We start from the raw sequence: 17,428 nt of genomic DNA, 5'->3' as shown, positions 1-17,428 counted from the left end.
GCTGCAAATGGCGGATTTGCTGAATTAAAAATATACACAACTGGTTATTTGGATGGGGTTATAAGTCATAGTGACAATATTTTTTAATATATTCCAGCAGAAACAAGTGGTGACAAAGCAGAGGTCTCCTCAGACTATGGATTCGTTATTCGCAAGCATGAGGGAGCAAAGGGTGAAGGCAACTTTATCTCAGCAACAAACACACCTCCAATGGTGTCTAAAAATCCTAAAATCGCTTTCATGTTCTTGACTGTTGTATCGTTGCCTTTTGAAAAGTTGTGGGCCAAGTTTTTTCAGGTTCGTAATAGCCATGTGCATTTGATAATCGTAAGCCTATAATCCATGTATTGACACGTGTGTATCTGCATAGGGACATGAAGGTAGATTTTGGATATATATTCATGCGTCAAGAGATAAACCAGTCCACACCAGCCGTCACTTTGTGGATCGGGAAATTCGTAGTGGCAAGGTTTGTTTGCTAAATTGTATATTTATATCTATTTGTACTTTAGTTGTTCCAGTTGTAATTATTTATTTATTTGTTTGTGTAAATTGCTTTGCTTGATCTATTTTAGTTTATATACATGGTTAATATTTGTATGGATTAGAAAAAACCATATATAAAGTTGTATTATATATCAAATGAAATATGTATGAACTAATCATATTTTTTAATATTTGTATGAATACTTTGGCAGGTAGACTGGGGAAAATTTTCAATGGTTGAGGTAGAGAAACGGTTTTTGGCAAATGCATTGAAGGATCTTGATAATCAACATTTTCTATTACTGTCGTATCATTGTTCTCCGACTTGGTCATGTCATGTTTATTTGTTAGTGTAATGATCACCCTTTAATTTTGGTTTCATTTTACACTTTGAAATTGATTAACCTAGATGTGTATTATACACATGTTTAAACACACTGATACATGCTAATTTGTTATTAGTTTTTAAAATTAAATTATTATATCCATTTAGCTGACAACTTTTATTCTTATAATCATGAGTTCATTTTACAGAGAATAACACCATGGATGTTGTAGATGATGAATCGAAAAATGATATTAGTGGTGCAGTTTTGATAGTCGACCATTAAACCTGTTGATCAGTCTGCACTGCTTTGTCATATAAATAAGATGTGTGGTAAATAACTATCGTAATCGCATAGAATTATCATTCGATGTGTAGTAAATAACCATCGCAATCGCGTACAATTGTCAGTAGCGAAGCGCGCAACCCTCAATCTTGTTATATTCAAAACGGAGTTTGTTTTAAGGAAAACATTTTGGATAGACTATATATAATAAGCAAAATCAACAAATTATATTAAGTGGATAGCTAGAGGAACTGGTAAGCTCATTAGTTTGTAGTGGAATAGACCTGAGTTCGAGTCCTCTTGCCCCATTTCTTTCCTTTTTTACACAATTGTTTTCTTAGTTCTCGCTCAACATTAGTTTCATAAAAGGCGTTAAAAAGTATTCCAACATAACGCGCGTACCATTAGGTATATTTGTTTTCCTTATGAAGAATTAAAGAAAACACTATAATGCATCATGGTGTCATTATTTGGGTTTGATATAAACAGAGAAGAGAGAATCGATAAAAAGAACGTTACTTTCAGAAATCATAGGCATTTTATAAATAAATATCGTCTGATACAATAGATATGTACCAAACAATGTATATTCAAATGTAACCGCCGCAACGCACGGTCCGAACTATTTCTAGTTATAATTAAAGACGTAATGTGATGTTATTATTAATTAGGATACATTTTTTTTATTAACTTACATCATTTATAAATCTATATGTATTTAATTTAATATAAATACGTGGGTTATTATACGTTCAACCAGTTAAAAATAGGTTTTAGTTTCACTTAACGGGCATGTTTGACGCAGAGTTTTAGGAGATTTTAAATTTTATATAAAAGCTCATATCTAATAAAAACTTCGTTTGATTAGAATAGTTTAAAGCATTTAAGTGAAAAACTAAAAACTAATAAAACTAGCGTTTGAGAAAAAGCACATAACTTTTTGGCTATGTTTGGCACATATCTTGTTAAAGCTTTTAACTTTATGAAAAAGCTACTTCATCCGCCCCAAATCTATTGTCCAGACAAAACATACACAGTTTAAAAGTTTTCCGTCACATGTATTATTTTTGTTAACTTTCTAGTCTTACTGATATTGTTTAGTTTATACATAATTATCATCGCAATATCGGGTTTTAACACGCAATTTCCGAGATGGTTTGAAAAATAAATTGTTCGTATTCAAGCAAGATTAGTGAAAGTGATTCAAGAAATATTTGTTGAAGTTTATTCAGGGTTTTTGTCAAAGATTCAAGCTCAAAAGATCGTGAAAGTGAAGATTTAAATGATGCATTAAAAGAAAAGTCGACCTGCTGTTTTATAAAAATCTCGCGACTGGATAAGCATTCTCGCGGTCTCGAGGTTGGAGTTTCGGCTGGGAGAAAGTTGTTTCTGGTGAGAAATGCAAACAGAAATTTCATTAATATTCTCAAAAGATGAGTTGCGGGTGTAATTTCAGCATGGTGACCGAGAAATGTTTTTGGCTCGCAGTCACAAAAATGACCTCACGGTCGCGAGGTTTAGTCGATTTGGCCAGTTTTTGTGCTTCTATATATAGACGAGTTTTATCCCTAAATTAGGTTATCACTTAATTTTACGAATTGTAACCTTAATGGAGCAGCTATTTAGACGTTTTATGGGTTTTCATGGTTTTTCTTGTTGTTTAACACTTAGTTTTCAATTGTGACTTCCATTAATCATTCGGTAATGATTACTCTTATTATTTTGATTAATACAATTTTGAGCTATTGTTTATCTTTGTGTATGACTTCTTTTATTACCGTGTCTAGCTAAATTTCTTGTATCTACTTAGATGATTGAATCTAGGTGATGGATTGTTTATGCTTTGATTTATAAGAACTGATTATTATTCTTGATTAAGTTTAAGATCCACTATTGTTCATACTTAGTGATTGAATTGATTAACTAGCTAAAACAATTGTGAGGTTAAAGAGGGACACTTAATTAACCTGAAATAGAACCATAATCTAGAGTAACTGATTGCTTGTGTTATTAATTTGCGTGCGGGAAACCATCGTCAATTGATTATACTTTCATGATAATATTGATAGTTTAGGTGCGTGAAACCAGCCTAGATTGTTAATATGTGGATTGATTAGTGAATTAGGATAACGACAGTTACACTTGGGATCTAGTTAAGAAATTTTGAAAATCCACGGATTATTGAAAAATCACCACAAAATCAGTTAATGTAATGGTTTTAATCAAAGTAATCCAGAACCTAGGGAATTGATTCTAAGTATATACCTTTATTTGCTTTGAATTTTTGTCATTTATTTTGCGTTCATTAGTTTATTTTAGTTTAAAATCAAAACCTTCCCAATTTATTTAGGATAATTATTAGTTTAAAATTCTCAAAAATACTGTTATCAGTGAAATGAACTGGTCAATTTACTTACTAGCTACTCCACGATCAGGTTTTATTTGCCCGTATTGTGTAAAGTTTTTAAGTCAATTTGCCTAGTATTTTATAAGTTAGATTTTATACATCACTTACCCCTTACTTTTTACCTATTTTTTATCCTACATGAATAAAGTAGGGACACAAAAGATTTCTATCACATTATTCTATAAAAGTGCACAATTAATTTGAGACATCTCAAAATGGAATAATGGACTATAGATTTAGGACTGAGGGAGTACTATTTAATAAAAAGTTTTTTTTGGAGCTTAAAGCTTTTAAGGGGTGGAAAAAAGCTAAAAGCTAAAACGCACTTGAACTAGCATTTGAGAAAAAATATCCTAGATTTTTATCATTTTATTCTTTATTTTAACACTTCGTCAAACACTTAAATGCATAAAAAAGCTAGCAACTAATAGCTAGCAGCTACAAGCTACCAGCTATTAGCTACAAACTACCAGACTAGCTAGTTTTGCCAAACATATCCTTTGTCATTTTACTATTTATTTTAACACTTTCAGCTACTCTAACAAACACTTGAATAAATTTAGAAAACTAACAACCAGCTAACAATTGTAAGCTACCAGTTGAAGAACATTTCATAAAATAAATTGCATCAAAAGAAAAATGTAAGGATGTCCCCGTAAAGTTACGACGAATATAGAATTAAATTTGAAGTACTTCTCAAACTTTTTTCAATGAGAATTATATTTGAAAAGTATTTTAGTGGTTGTTTTACCTCTAAAAAGTATACAATTTTAAAATATATGAGATTTAACGTTAAATTTAGTGGTACTCTATATAATTTGAAGTATATTTTATGAATGGTTTCAGAAGAAAACACCCATGGGTCAATCTGGAGCTCCATATTTCAAGCAGATTGATTAATAGGATGGACAGAGCGAGACTCGAACTCATGACCTAAACCCCAAACTCCATACACAAGGTGTGGGGATACCACTGAGGCAAGCCTGCAATTAATCATGAGTCTTTTTATGTTATCGTCAATCAAATATATGATAGTTGTCTGATTAAAAAAAAATTCAAAAAAATATTAAAAAATATACGTACGTATATTTTAAAATTACTTTCTTGAATTCAAACAATAAATACTAACCTGTAAACCTTATAACCAAAACCCTAATTGGGTTTAATTTTAAATACATATTTGCTTATCCTCTTATTCAAAAAAGGTGTTTAGCTTTTGATCCTATATATATATATATATATATATATATATATATATATATATATATATATAGTGGACCAATCCATAGCTAAGCATTAAATGGGGTACAAACTGGATAAGTGAATACGAGCCCCACATTTTAGAAATTCCAATTTTATACTAAAAAACGCGAAGGGGTATTTTGGTCATTTTCATAATTTAATTTCCCTTAGCTTTTTTCTCAACAACAATAAAAGAAAAAGAAATAAAATAATGCAGTAGTTCATACGTTCTTCAACTTTCATCTCCTTTTAACTGATATCTTATCCGATCTCAGATCCTTGTAACACGATTTTGATTTCACGTTACGGACTCAAATAGAAAGCTTCAAAATCATGATTCCGAGACGATGAAGCCGTTAAGTTATTACACTTACTTGAAGATACTACACCGAATGTTTTTCCACTTTCGAGCCCTATTAACTGTAATTTGGAGAAATCGGTGTGTTCTAGTATGGAAGCTGACAATTCTTAAGGGAATTCGAGTCCTAGTAACTTTAATTTGGTGAAACTAGAGCCAGTTGACTCGTTGCAGAACTCGTCACCGATGAATTCAGATCCACAAATTTCAAAGTTAACCAAGCGGAAGGAATGAGAGAAGAAGGTTTGTGTTAATAAGTAAATTATTAACGTTTTTAGTTGTTTTATGTTCAATTTTGAGTAATTGAGCTATATTTTTGTGAAAACTCTAGGTTAAGTCGTCCTCAAAAAAAGTAAAAGCCTAGCGAATGAAACCGACGGTGAGAAGCTGCAGTACGTTCATGTTCGTGCACGGCGAGGTCAAGCCACAGATAGCCTGAAACAACCCAACCCGTATTCCATACGATAAATTATTTTTTTTTTAAATAATACACATTTACGCGCCAATTAAATAAGTAAACCATTCCACACGTTTCGTTAAAACATACAACAAGTTTAGTATTTACAAAAGGCACGAAGGCCATTAATAAATGAGATACAAGTTTGACCTATCCAAAAACGATAGTTTTAATCCAAACAACACTTTGAGCATGGTTTGGGGCTAAACTACCCAAAACGCTAGGCCAACTTCAAAACCTCCAACGAAACATCATCAAAGGACACCTAGTGCCCAACAACCCCTTTTCTCCTATCCGCACCTACATCTAAAAAGATAAACAACGAGAGGGGTAAACTAATGCTTAGTGAATGCAATAATTATACATGTTCATATATAACCTACTTACTTGCAATCACTTACACCATACCGCATACAAGCTAGCAATTCGATAACCATGCAAGCATCATGCATAAACTATTATCCACAATTCACAAGAAGCTAGCAACAACAATAGCATATAGTTCACAATTTAATATGCTATATACCAATTCACACAACCATGGTTAACCAATCGTACAAGGGAACGGTACTCGTAAAAGACCGTCGGAGTTCATAACATCCATTAGTGTTACTTAAACACCGCGTAATCACTAGTCCCCCGAGTGATGTCTTGAACACCGCGACTAACTCACCCCCATGACAATGTGGCGTCTTGAACACCGCGATGATTCCACATGTCAATCAAAACCATGAGTGGTGCCTTGAACACCGCGGCATCCACTCCCATGACAATGTGGCGTCTTAAACACCGCGACAATACCACATGTCAATCAAACAATGAGTAGTGTCTTGAACACCGCGACAATACTACTCGTTACTTAGAATGGGTGTCTTAAACACCGCGACAATACCACATTCACACTACACAAATAAATATATTATATACGTACACGCATAATTATTCCACTCACCTTAATACAAGGATGATGATTATGCACTTCCGAACTTCAAAGCAATGTACCTAATACATTAAGTACACTTTCAATACACAACTAGTGGAGCTAACCACATTACTTACACTTGAGCATTTAATGACCCATTAGCATTAAATAGCTCACTTACACCAAAACCGTCCATAAATGGCCAAGACACATATTAAATCACTAAAGCTAGTGATTTAAAGTCTACTAACTTTAACTAACGCAAACTTAGGGTAACTCATACCCATCTCGCCCAAACTAGGTCAACATTACTCTTTTAACCCATTTTAATACTTAAACTTACAATTTTAGTCAAACATGACCCATTTACAATTCTTCCTTCAATTACAAGTGTATTAGTGACTAAAAACACCATTTAATACTTTCAATCTCAAATCATTAGACCAAACCCTAGATTATAGCTATTTAGAGTTTCCTTTCATCAACATAACCCAAATCCACCCATATTACCCCCAAATGGGTCTTACAAGTTCCAAATGAACCAAACCCTAGCATAAATTAATTAAAACTTAAAATATGGAGTTAAGACTTACCAACACTAACCACTTGTAGCTAAGAACAAGGAGAACAACTTTAATTTAACAACTCTTGCATTTTCGTCGGTGCTAAACGATAAGGAGTTTTAGCAATGGGGGTAGCCCCCGGAACCAACTCAATGCAAAATTCAACTTGTCTTTCCGCCTGAACACCCGGTAACTCATTCGAAAAAACGTCTTCAAATTCGCTAACCATCGGAATTTCACGAATGGGTGGTGGCTCATCACGAGTATCAACTACATGGGCAAGAAAAGCCATGCCACCACTAACAAGGAAACGACGTGCACGTACAAAAGTGCATATCGGCACAAGTCTTCTTCGCTTATCGCCATGAATAATTAACTCTCCCCCACTTGGGGTCTTCACACGAATGAATTTATCATGGCATGCAATATCGGCTCTATTACGATCGAGCCAATCCATATCAACAACGATATCAAAATCACCCAAAGTCATCGGAATGAGATCGATTTCAAAAGTTTCGGTACCAAACACAACATTGCAATTTTTACAAACATCAACCCCTAGCACCGTTTTACCATCCGCTATTTCGACTTCTACCGGATGACTTAACTTAGCTAGCGGTTTATTCAACTTAGGCACAAATCTTGGAGACACAAACGACAAGTTAGCACCACTATCAAAAAGTATACGTGCCGGACTAGAGTTAACCATGAAAGTACCTGAGATGACTTCATTTGATTATTTGGCTTCTTCATTCGTCATCAAGTAGTTGCGACCCCTAGCCGTACCCGCCGCTTTCTCCAATTTCTTAACATGATCATTGTTCAAATTGGGACATTCCGGCCTCTTATGCCCTTCTTTACCACAATTATAACAAGTGAGTTTGGTTGTAGAAGGAGGGTTGGTGCAATCACGGGCCATATGTCCCTTTCGTCTACAATTGTGAGAAGAATAACGGAACTCTCCGGGAACACTTTTCTTCACACTACCGACACTCTCGGTTGCACCCTTACTCTTCTTGTTCGAATGAATCGTAGCTTCAAACTTCCTCTTGCCAAAAGTAAAGCCACTCTTTCTTAACACGAGCGCCTCAAAACCTTTGGCCATATTGAACAACTCATCGAAACTTTTCACCACGTTTACACTAATCTTTTCTTGATAACTATCATTCAAGATTCGATAGAAGTCTTCCTTCAACATTTTATCATTTCCGACATACTCCGGACAAAATTGGGTCTTAGACAAGAAAACGGATTTGAGAGTGTTCAAATCCATCGACCCTTGCCTCAAGGAACGTAACTCGTCCTTAAGCCTCGTAATATCGGCCGAAGTTCGGTATTCGTCAAAAAACTCCGCCTTGAACTCTTCCCAAGTAAAATCCATACATTGTTCTTCACCATAGAGTTGGATTTTCGCATTTCACCACAATTTAGCGTCACCTCTCAACATGCTACAACCATACCTTGTCTTTTTATCAAGCGGACATTCACAAGTACGAAAATCCCCCTCCATATCGGAGATCCACCGGGCACTCTTAAGTGGGTCCCGTTTGTCCTCAAAAGTAGGAGGTTGAGCATCTTTAAAATTCTTATAGAAAAAGTCTCGTCTCCCGACATTGTCCTCTTGAAGGACAACTTTAATTTGCTCCTTTACTACGTTGACTAATTGCTCGTCAATCGTATCTAGAAATATTTTCCTAACATATTCAAGTAAAGACGCATGATGACTTTTCAAAATGGCCTCAACTTTGGCCGTGAACTCGGGGTCCTCGCTCGTGCCCCCATTATCGATGTCGAGTCCATTTCTTATCTTCATTCTATAAAACGAAAGAGATTAAACAACGAATGAAAGACATGACACGCATATATACACATATACACCTTACCGCCCATCTTGCTCAACAATCGTCGTACTTCGCTTGTTCGACACGATTTGCACCCGTAACAATCGTAGCTAGTCATTGTTACGCGAGCATCTCGCATTAACTTGCTAGTACAACATCTATCTCGCTTGATGGATTTCAAATACATCACAAAACAAATAGCGCAAGGTTAGTTCACATAAACCTATGCACTAACAATTCCCGATCCGACCCGAAGTCGTACAAGTCCCGCATAAAGCGCACACGCAATAAAGTCTAAGTCTAGGCACCTATCTCAAGTCGCCTAAATCCCTTAGACCATGCTCTGATACCACTTGAAACAACCCAACCCGTATTCCATACGATAATTTTTTTTTTTAAATAATACACATTTACGCGCCAATTAAATAAGTAAAGCATTCCACACGTTTCGTTAAAACATACAACTGGTTTAGTGTTTACAAAAGGCACGAACGCCATTAATAAATGTGATACAAGTTTGACCTATCCAAAAACGATAGTTTTAATCCAAACAACACTTTGAGCATGGTTTGGGGCTATACTACCCAAAACGTTAGGCCAACTTCAAAACCTCCAACGAAACATCATCAAAGGACACCTAGTGCCCAACAACCCCTTTTCCCCTATCCGCACCTGCATCTAAAAAGATAAACAACGAGAGGGGTAAGCTAACGCTTAGTGAATGCAATAATTATACATGTTCATATATAACCTACTTGCTTGCAATCACTTACACCATACCGCATACAAGCTAGCAATTCGATAACCAGGCAAACATCATGCATAAACTATTATCCACAATTCACAAGAAGCTAGCAACAACAATAGCATATAGTTCACAATTTAATATGCTAGATACGAATTAACACAACCATGGTTAACCAATCATACAAGAGAACGGTACTCGTAAAAGACCGTCGGAGTTCATAACATCCATTAGTGTTACTTAAACACCGCGTAATCACTAGTCCCCCGGGTGATGTCTTGAACACCGCGACTAACTCACCCCCATGACAATGTGGCGTCTTGAACACCACGACGATTTCACATGTCAATCAAAACCATGAGTGGTGCCTTGAACACCGCGGCATCCACTCCCATGACAATATGGCGTCTTAAACACCGCGACAATACCACATGTCAATCAAACAATGAGTAGTGTCTTGAACACCGCGACAATACTACTCGTTACTTAGAATGTGGTGTCTTAAACACCGCGACAATACCACATTCACACTACACAAATAAATACATTATGTACGTACAATCATAATTATTCCACTCACCTTAATACAAGGATGATGATTATGCACTTCCGAACTTCAAAGCAATGTACCTAATACATTAAGTACACTTTCAATACACAACTAGTGGAGCTAACCACATTACTTACACTTGAGCATTTAATGACCCATTAGCATTAAATAGCTCACTTACACCAAAACTGCCCATAAATGACCAAGACACATATTAAATCACTAAAGCTAGTGATTTAAAGTCTACTAACTTTAACTAACGCAAACTTAGGGTAACTCATACCCATCTCGCCCAAACTAGGTCAACATTACTCTTTTGACCCATTTTAATACTTAAACTTACAATTTTAGTCAAACATGACCCATTTACAATTCTTCCTTCAATTACAAGTGTACTAGTGACTAAAAACACCATTTAACACTTTCAATCTCAAATCATAAGACCAAACCCTAGATTATAGCTATTTAGGGTTTCCTTTCATCAACATAAAACAAATCCACCCATATTACCCCCAAATGGGTCTTACAAGTTCCAAATGAACCAAACCCTAGCATAAACTAATTAAAACTCAAAATATGGAGTTAAGACTTACCAACACTATCCACTTGTAGCTAAGAACAAGGAGAACAACTGATAGTGCTCCAAATGAACATATATTTAGGCACAATATCCTTCTAATATGTAAAGCTTTTAGTTGCAATTGTTCTATTTTTATGTAATAGTCGTTTAAATAAATATATGCGAAGACAAAAGAAGAAAACGACGATTTGAAGACGCAAATGACCAAAAAGCTCAAATGTACAAGATATAATTCAAGTGGTTCAATTTATTGATGAGAAACGTCTCAAAATTACAAGAGTACGAGCCGCAAAATGCAAAATACAAGATATTAAATTGTACGCAAGGACGTTCGAAAATCCGGAACCGGGACATGAACCAACTATCAACGCGCGACGCAATGGAGCTAAAATTACAAGTCAACTATGCACATAAATATAATATAATATATAAATAATTCTTAAAATTATATATATTTTAAATTATATAATAAAACATCGGCAAAATTAGAAAACAAAAGTAGGTGGCCTGATCCAGCTGTTCATGCGATCGCATGGCCAGGAAGACCATTTTTCATGCGATCGCATGAAGCTAGATTCCTGGCCAGGTCCTATAAATTCAGCATTTTACGACGAGTAAAAGATACCTTTTTCTTTTCCTTCATATGTAACGTAAATATATATTTATAATATAATTTTAATTTTAAGTTAATAATAATAAAGTTATTTTAAGAATGTTTTACGGGTTTAAGTCGAAATTCTGTCCGTGCAACGCTACGCGATTAATCACCACTGTAAGCTATGTTCTTCCCTTTTAAATTAATGTCTCGTAACTAAGTTATTATTATGCTTATTTGAGCCAAAGTAATCGTGATGTTAGACTAAATATTAAGACGGGGTTATTAGATTTTGTACCATAATTAAGGTTTGGACAAAAGACCGACACTTGTGGACATTGGACTATTGACTATTAATAGATAGGGGGTATTGTCTAATCGAATGACAACTTATTAGAATCTGTCGAACCTATCTTCAAATTAGTTAATCTAATAATTATTAAAATGATTATGTATGTTCTATTTAGTGACGTTTGTACGACATCTTTTACGATCATTTAATTAATTTTTCGGGTTGGGTAATTGATTATTCATTCTGATCAAGTGGGTAAATTAATATTCATATCTCATTAAAACAGGGGTGGATTACATACAAGGATAATTGGTGTAATTGTTAACAAAGTATTAAAACCTTGGATTACACGCAGTCGATAACCCGGTGTAATTATTAACAAAGTATTAAAACCTTGTTACAGTTCGAATCCCTAATTAGTTGGAATATTTGACTTCGGGAATAAGGTTAATTTGACGAGCATTTTATAATTATGACCGATGGACTATTATGGACATAAACCAGATAGGTATCAAATAAACCAGGACAAAGGACAATTAACCCGGGTAACAATTAATTAAAATCAAAACGTCAAACATCATGATTACGGAAGTTTAAATAAGCATAATACTTTTATTTCATATTTCATCGTACCTTTATTTACTGTCATTTTAATTACTGCAATTTACTTTATCGCAATTTAAATTCTGTCATTTATATTATCGTCATTTATCTTTATACTTTATCGACAAACCGGTAATTAAACGGTAAAAAACCCCCTTTTATAATAATATTACTATATATAATTATATATATTTTATATAAATATAGTTGTTAAAAATATAGCGTTAAACTCAGCTAGCTCCCTGTGGAACGAACCGGACTTACTAAAAATTACACTACTCTACGATTAGGTACACTGCCTATAGTGTTGTAGCAAGGTTTAGGTATATCCACTCTATAAATAAATAAATAACTTGTGTAAAATTGTATCTTATTTAATAGTATTTTGCAATAAAAATATAACTATTTTATATACACCTCGCATGACATCAAGTTTTTGGCGCCGCTGCCGGGGAATCGGAGAAACGCTATATTTTTACGCTATATTTTAGTAAAACTATTTTTTTGTAAAAATATATTATTTCTTATTTCATAAAAATATTTTGTATTTATAATAAGTGTTAAAAATAATAAGAAGAAAAAAAATAAATAAATAAATAAAAACGGGCCACAATACTATAGCAGCCCAAGAATAGGCCTGGTACCCGAAGCCATGCGATCGCATGGCCCAGGAGCATAAAACTCATGCGACCGCATGAGTGCTTCTGACACGTCTGGTACCTGGTACAGCAGAATTAGGGTTACGTATTATTTATTATTATTATTAATTAATAATCTAATTAGGGTTTAAATATTTAATTAGTTATTAATATTAGTTTATAATTAGTAATATTAAGTTTTAATATTATTATTAATTATATAAATTAATACTTTTATAAAATAATAATATAAAAATAATATTTTTATAAAAATAAATAATTTTATCATTTTTTATATTTTTATAAATTGTATCTTTTTAATTGTATAATTCGTTTAAATTGTATATTTTTCGTTCGTAATTAGTTTTAAGACTAGTATTTTGCCATAGTTATTTTTATTTCTAGATTTTAAGTCTTTGCCGTAAAATCCCTTAAGTGCTTTTTCTTTAGACTAAGATTTAGGTGCTTTAGAATTTTGCGACGTCGTTTTAAGATTTTAGTACTTTTTAAGTTATTGCCGTTTTGGATATAGAATTCCTTTTAAGCTTTAATACCTTTAGACGCAACTTTTTAGATTTAGTTTTTAGACTTTTAAGTTTCGACATTTTTCTTTCTTATTTTTATTTTTCGACTTTTTATTTTTCGACCTTACGTTTTTTTCGACGAGCTTTTTCTTTTTCATTTCTACGCTCTAGTTTTTAGAACATAGATTCTTATCTTCTTCAAAATTTCGACGAAAAATTATTTTAAGCGGTTAAATTGATAGACATCCAAAATTTTCTGGTTCATAGTAATAGTTGGATTTGTTAGTGGCGAGTTGTGGGCTTCCGATTTAAAGGGTCCTGGCTACCTGCTGCATCTATTGGCTATTCGAAACGTGGGCAAAATCAGAAAAGTCTATTAATTTGATAACTTATATAATTTTTATCTTTATAACTAATATGATATTCAGTGAATGCACCGAGCAAAACGTTCACCACCTTTCATACGTTTACCACTTGTAACTCGATCAAGACATCTAGCCAATATTGTCGCCGTTGATTTTTCTTTAGAATCGTCATCTAGTCGACCAAGTACTCCAATTCAAATTTTCGATAATCCATTTTTTAAACTCGAATTCAAAATTGAAAACCCGGAGGATATTCAAGGACAATTCCAAGATCCTGAACCACTAATCATTCCTCCTGAACCACAAACCGTTAAATCAGAATCCTCCAGTGATTCGTATTCAACAAATTCAATTATGGAAGTAACGGAACCTCTAAGTATGGAAGACCGAATGAGAGCGACACGCAATGGCCAAGGTCACGCCATTATTAAGCCAGACATCAATGCGCTAGATTATGAAATCAAAGGACAAATCCTACACATGGTAACTAATCAATGCCAATATAGTGGTATGCCAAAAGTAGATCTAAACGAACATCTTCGAACCTTTAAAAGGATCTGTAATCTATTCAAAATCAGAGAAGTTGAGGATGAACAGATCTATCTCATGTTATTTCCCTGGACTTTAAAGGGAGAAGCCAAAGATTGGTTAGAATCGTTACCTGAAGGGGCGATTGATACATGGGATGTTTTAGTTGAAAAATTTCTTAAACAATTCTTTCCGGCATCTAAAGCCGTGAGACTTCAAGGAGAAATTGTTACGTTCACACAAAAGCCAAATGAAACTCTATATGAAGCATGGACAAGATTTGAAAGTTGTTAAGAGGATGTCCTCAGCACGGTTTAGACACTTATCAAATAGTACAAATATTCTACCAAGGTATCGACATTGCTACACGAAAAGACATCGACATAGCAGCTGGTGGCTCCATTATGAAGAAAACCGCAACCGAAGCTCACAAAATTATTGATAACACAGCCTCCCACTAGCATGAGTGGCACCAGGAAAAAGATATATTTCATTCATCTAAAGCGGCTAGAGCCGATTCTAGCCACGACTTTGATTCCGTTTCCGTAAAAATAGATGCTTTTGAAAGACGAATGGAAAAGATGAATAAAGATATTCACGCTATACGAATCAGTTGTGAGCAATGCGGTGGACCACACATAACGAAAGATTGTAACATTGAACAAACGATGGAACAACGTGAGAATGTTTCCGACATGAACCAAAGGCCGGGAAATAATTATCAACCGCCAAGGCCAAACTTCAATCGAAATCAAAACATTCTTTACAATCCAAATGGACCCAACAATAACTCGTATAACCAACAAGGTCCGAATAACCAAACAACTCAAAATAACACTTTCAATCAACAAAGACCTGGCTTGTATAAACCACCACAACAAACCGAAGAGAAAAGGTCAAATTTGGAAGAAATGATGGCAAAGCTAATGGAATCTCAAACACAATTTATTACATCTCAAACCCAAACCAATGAGAGGTTTGATCAGTCATTAAGAACTCAACAAGATTTCATTTTAAATCTAGAAAAATACGTAGGTACTCTTGCTAGCATGATGAGTGAGAGGGAACAAGGAAAGCTACCGAGTAATACTGAAGTAAATCCTCGGAATAAGAATGTTAATATGGTCTCAACAAATTCTGAAAAACTAGCATCAGAAGATGGGAAGGTTTTTGATGTGAGTAACAATGAAGAAGTTACGCCACCACCACTAACCGAGTATGTAAAACCAGTGGTGGAACCATACAGACCACCCATCCCGTTTCCAAGAAAAGGAGTTGAGTATGAGAAAGTAATAGGTAATAAAGTTTGTGATACCTCTGAAAAGAAGAAGAAGAATAAGAAAGTACAAGAAACAAAAATCGTAAAAATAAACCCGGTGAAGACAGTTCCACCAAAACCTCCACCCAGGTTGGGTGATTCGGGTGAATTTATTGTTCCTTGTCTACTTAGTGATTGTGTCATGTATGATGCACTAGCAGATTTAGGTGCGAGTATAAGTGTTATGCCTCTTTCATTATATAAGAGATTAGGAGTAGGTGAGTTAAGTCCAACGGAAATGAGTGTTCGACTCTTTAATCAAACTATTAAACACCAGTAGGAATTGCTGACAACCTACCCGTTCAAGTGGGTAATTTAACCTTTTTAGTCGAATTTATTGTCATTGACATAGAAGAGGACTCAAACATTCCTCTAATTTTAGGTCGACCATTCTTAGCATCCACAGGGGCGTTATTTGATGTAAGAAAAGGTAGAATGACACTTAGTAATGATGAAAAATTGATCACCTTTGTGAGTCGAAAGTCTAAATCTCCACCAACCAAAACCGTTGAACCGATAAAAACGATCGATGAGAAGCATATTGTTTTACCAACTCCAACAGTAGTGCTTAACAATAATAAAATGCCTAAGTGTGGGGAAAATGAAGTAACACCTAATGATGACTTGATAACAAAGAACCCCGTTGTTGATACGAAATTAAATGACTCCGTTATTAACAGTTCAATGAAGAAACTTATTAAATGGATTCGCGATGCTAGAACCAAGGGGAGCTTTAAGTTATGTAACCGGTTAATATCCAATCTATCGCCTAAAGAAAAGGCGAAATTAGATAAATTTGTGGATATTACACAGGAATCCGACCAATGGCTTAAAGCAAAAGTCACAGATATGCAAGTTGATTATGGTCCAAGAGAAATTGACGATGAAGTTAATCACAATTTCGACACCACAGCTACCTAAGTGTGGGGAGATTCAAATGTTCTAAAAAAAACGCTGTCTAAAGTTATTTGTTCTGTTCTCGTGTAGTTCCGAGAATGGAATCCGATTGGTCTTTTCCACTAGCAGACACTAAAGAACTAGTTTTCTCCCCCCATTCTGAATTTTTTTGTTGTTTTGTAGGTTTTGTATGATATTAATACGCTTTTTAAATTTAAGTTTTGTGTGAATTTAAAAATAAAATTTACTTTATTTCATTAAGTTTAAAAAATGATTTCTAAAATTCATCGTAAGTTGAAGACTAGGTCATGGAACCGAAATTGCTTTACCTGAGGGCGGGGCGACAAATTTTGTTATCATTATTTTTAATATTATTGATCTAAAGTATACCAAAAAAATTAAAAAACTCAAAAATCTTTGCTTTTAAAACAATCGCTTTAAAAACGACAAATTTTAAATTTTGTCGAGGGACGGACTAGGTAAACATACCGAAACTACCTAAAGTAAAAGGAAACAAAAATTTTAAAAAATTATTCATTTAAATTGTTTTAATAAATATATGTTTGTAGTTTATCTTATGTATAAAATAGGGTAAAACATCGCAGTTTCAAAGACTGACATTAAGTTCAGCAAAAGCTACTAATTTTAATGACAAGACGTAAAATATCAAATGTGATATAAAACAATATGTTTGTAAACTCGGTATTTTTAATCACTTTTCTACACTAATCACCCTCATGAATTTATAATTATAGTCTGATTTCATGCAAATGAGGGCATTGCATGATCTCAAGTGTGGGGAAGGGTTATAAATTCTCTCGGGTTTACACTTAGTTTAATTGCCAAATTTTTTGAAAATTTGAAAAATTTACAACTAAATGAATTCAAAATCATGTTTATACATAT

At 34.1% G+C, this 17,428-nt stretch overlaps 1 non-coding gene across 1 annotated transcript; it reads right to left on the bottom strand.

Moving 5' to 3' along the window:
* Positions 1 to 14,517: 14,517 nt before the first annotated feature.
* Positions 14,518 to 14,623, bottom strand: LOC139887158 (small nucleolar RNA R71). Its single transcript, XR_011773000.1, has one exon. It is a non-coding gene; the product is annotated as a small nucleolar RNA R71 (small nucleolar RNA).
* Between the last annotated feature and the right edge of the window lie 2,805 nt (positions 14,624 to 17,428).

The sequence above is a fragment of the Rutidosis leptorrhynchoides genome, chromosome 1, assembly GCF_046630445.1.
Source record: "Rutidosis leptorrhynchoides isolate AG116_Rl617_1_P2 chromosome 1, CSIRO_AGI_Rlap_v1, whole genome shotgun sequence".
In the NCBI taxonomy this organism is placed as follows: Eukaryota; Viridiplantae; Streptophyta; class Magnoliopsida; order Asterales; family Asteraceae; genus Rutidosis; species Rutidosis leptorrhynchoides.
This window is presented reverse-complemented; position numbering and strand designations above follow the sequence as displayed.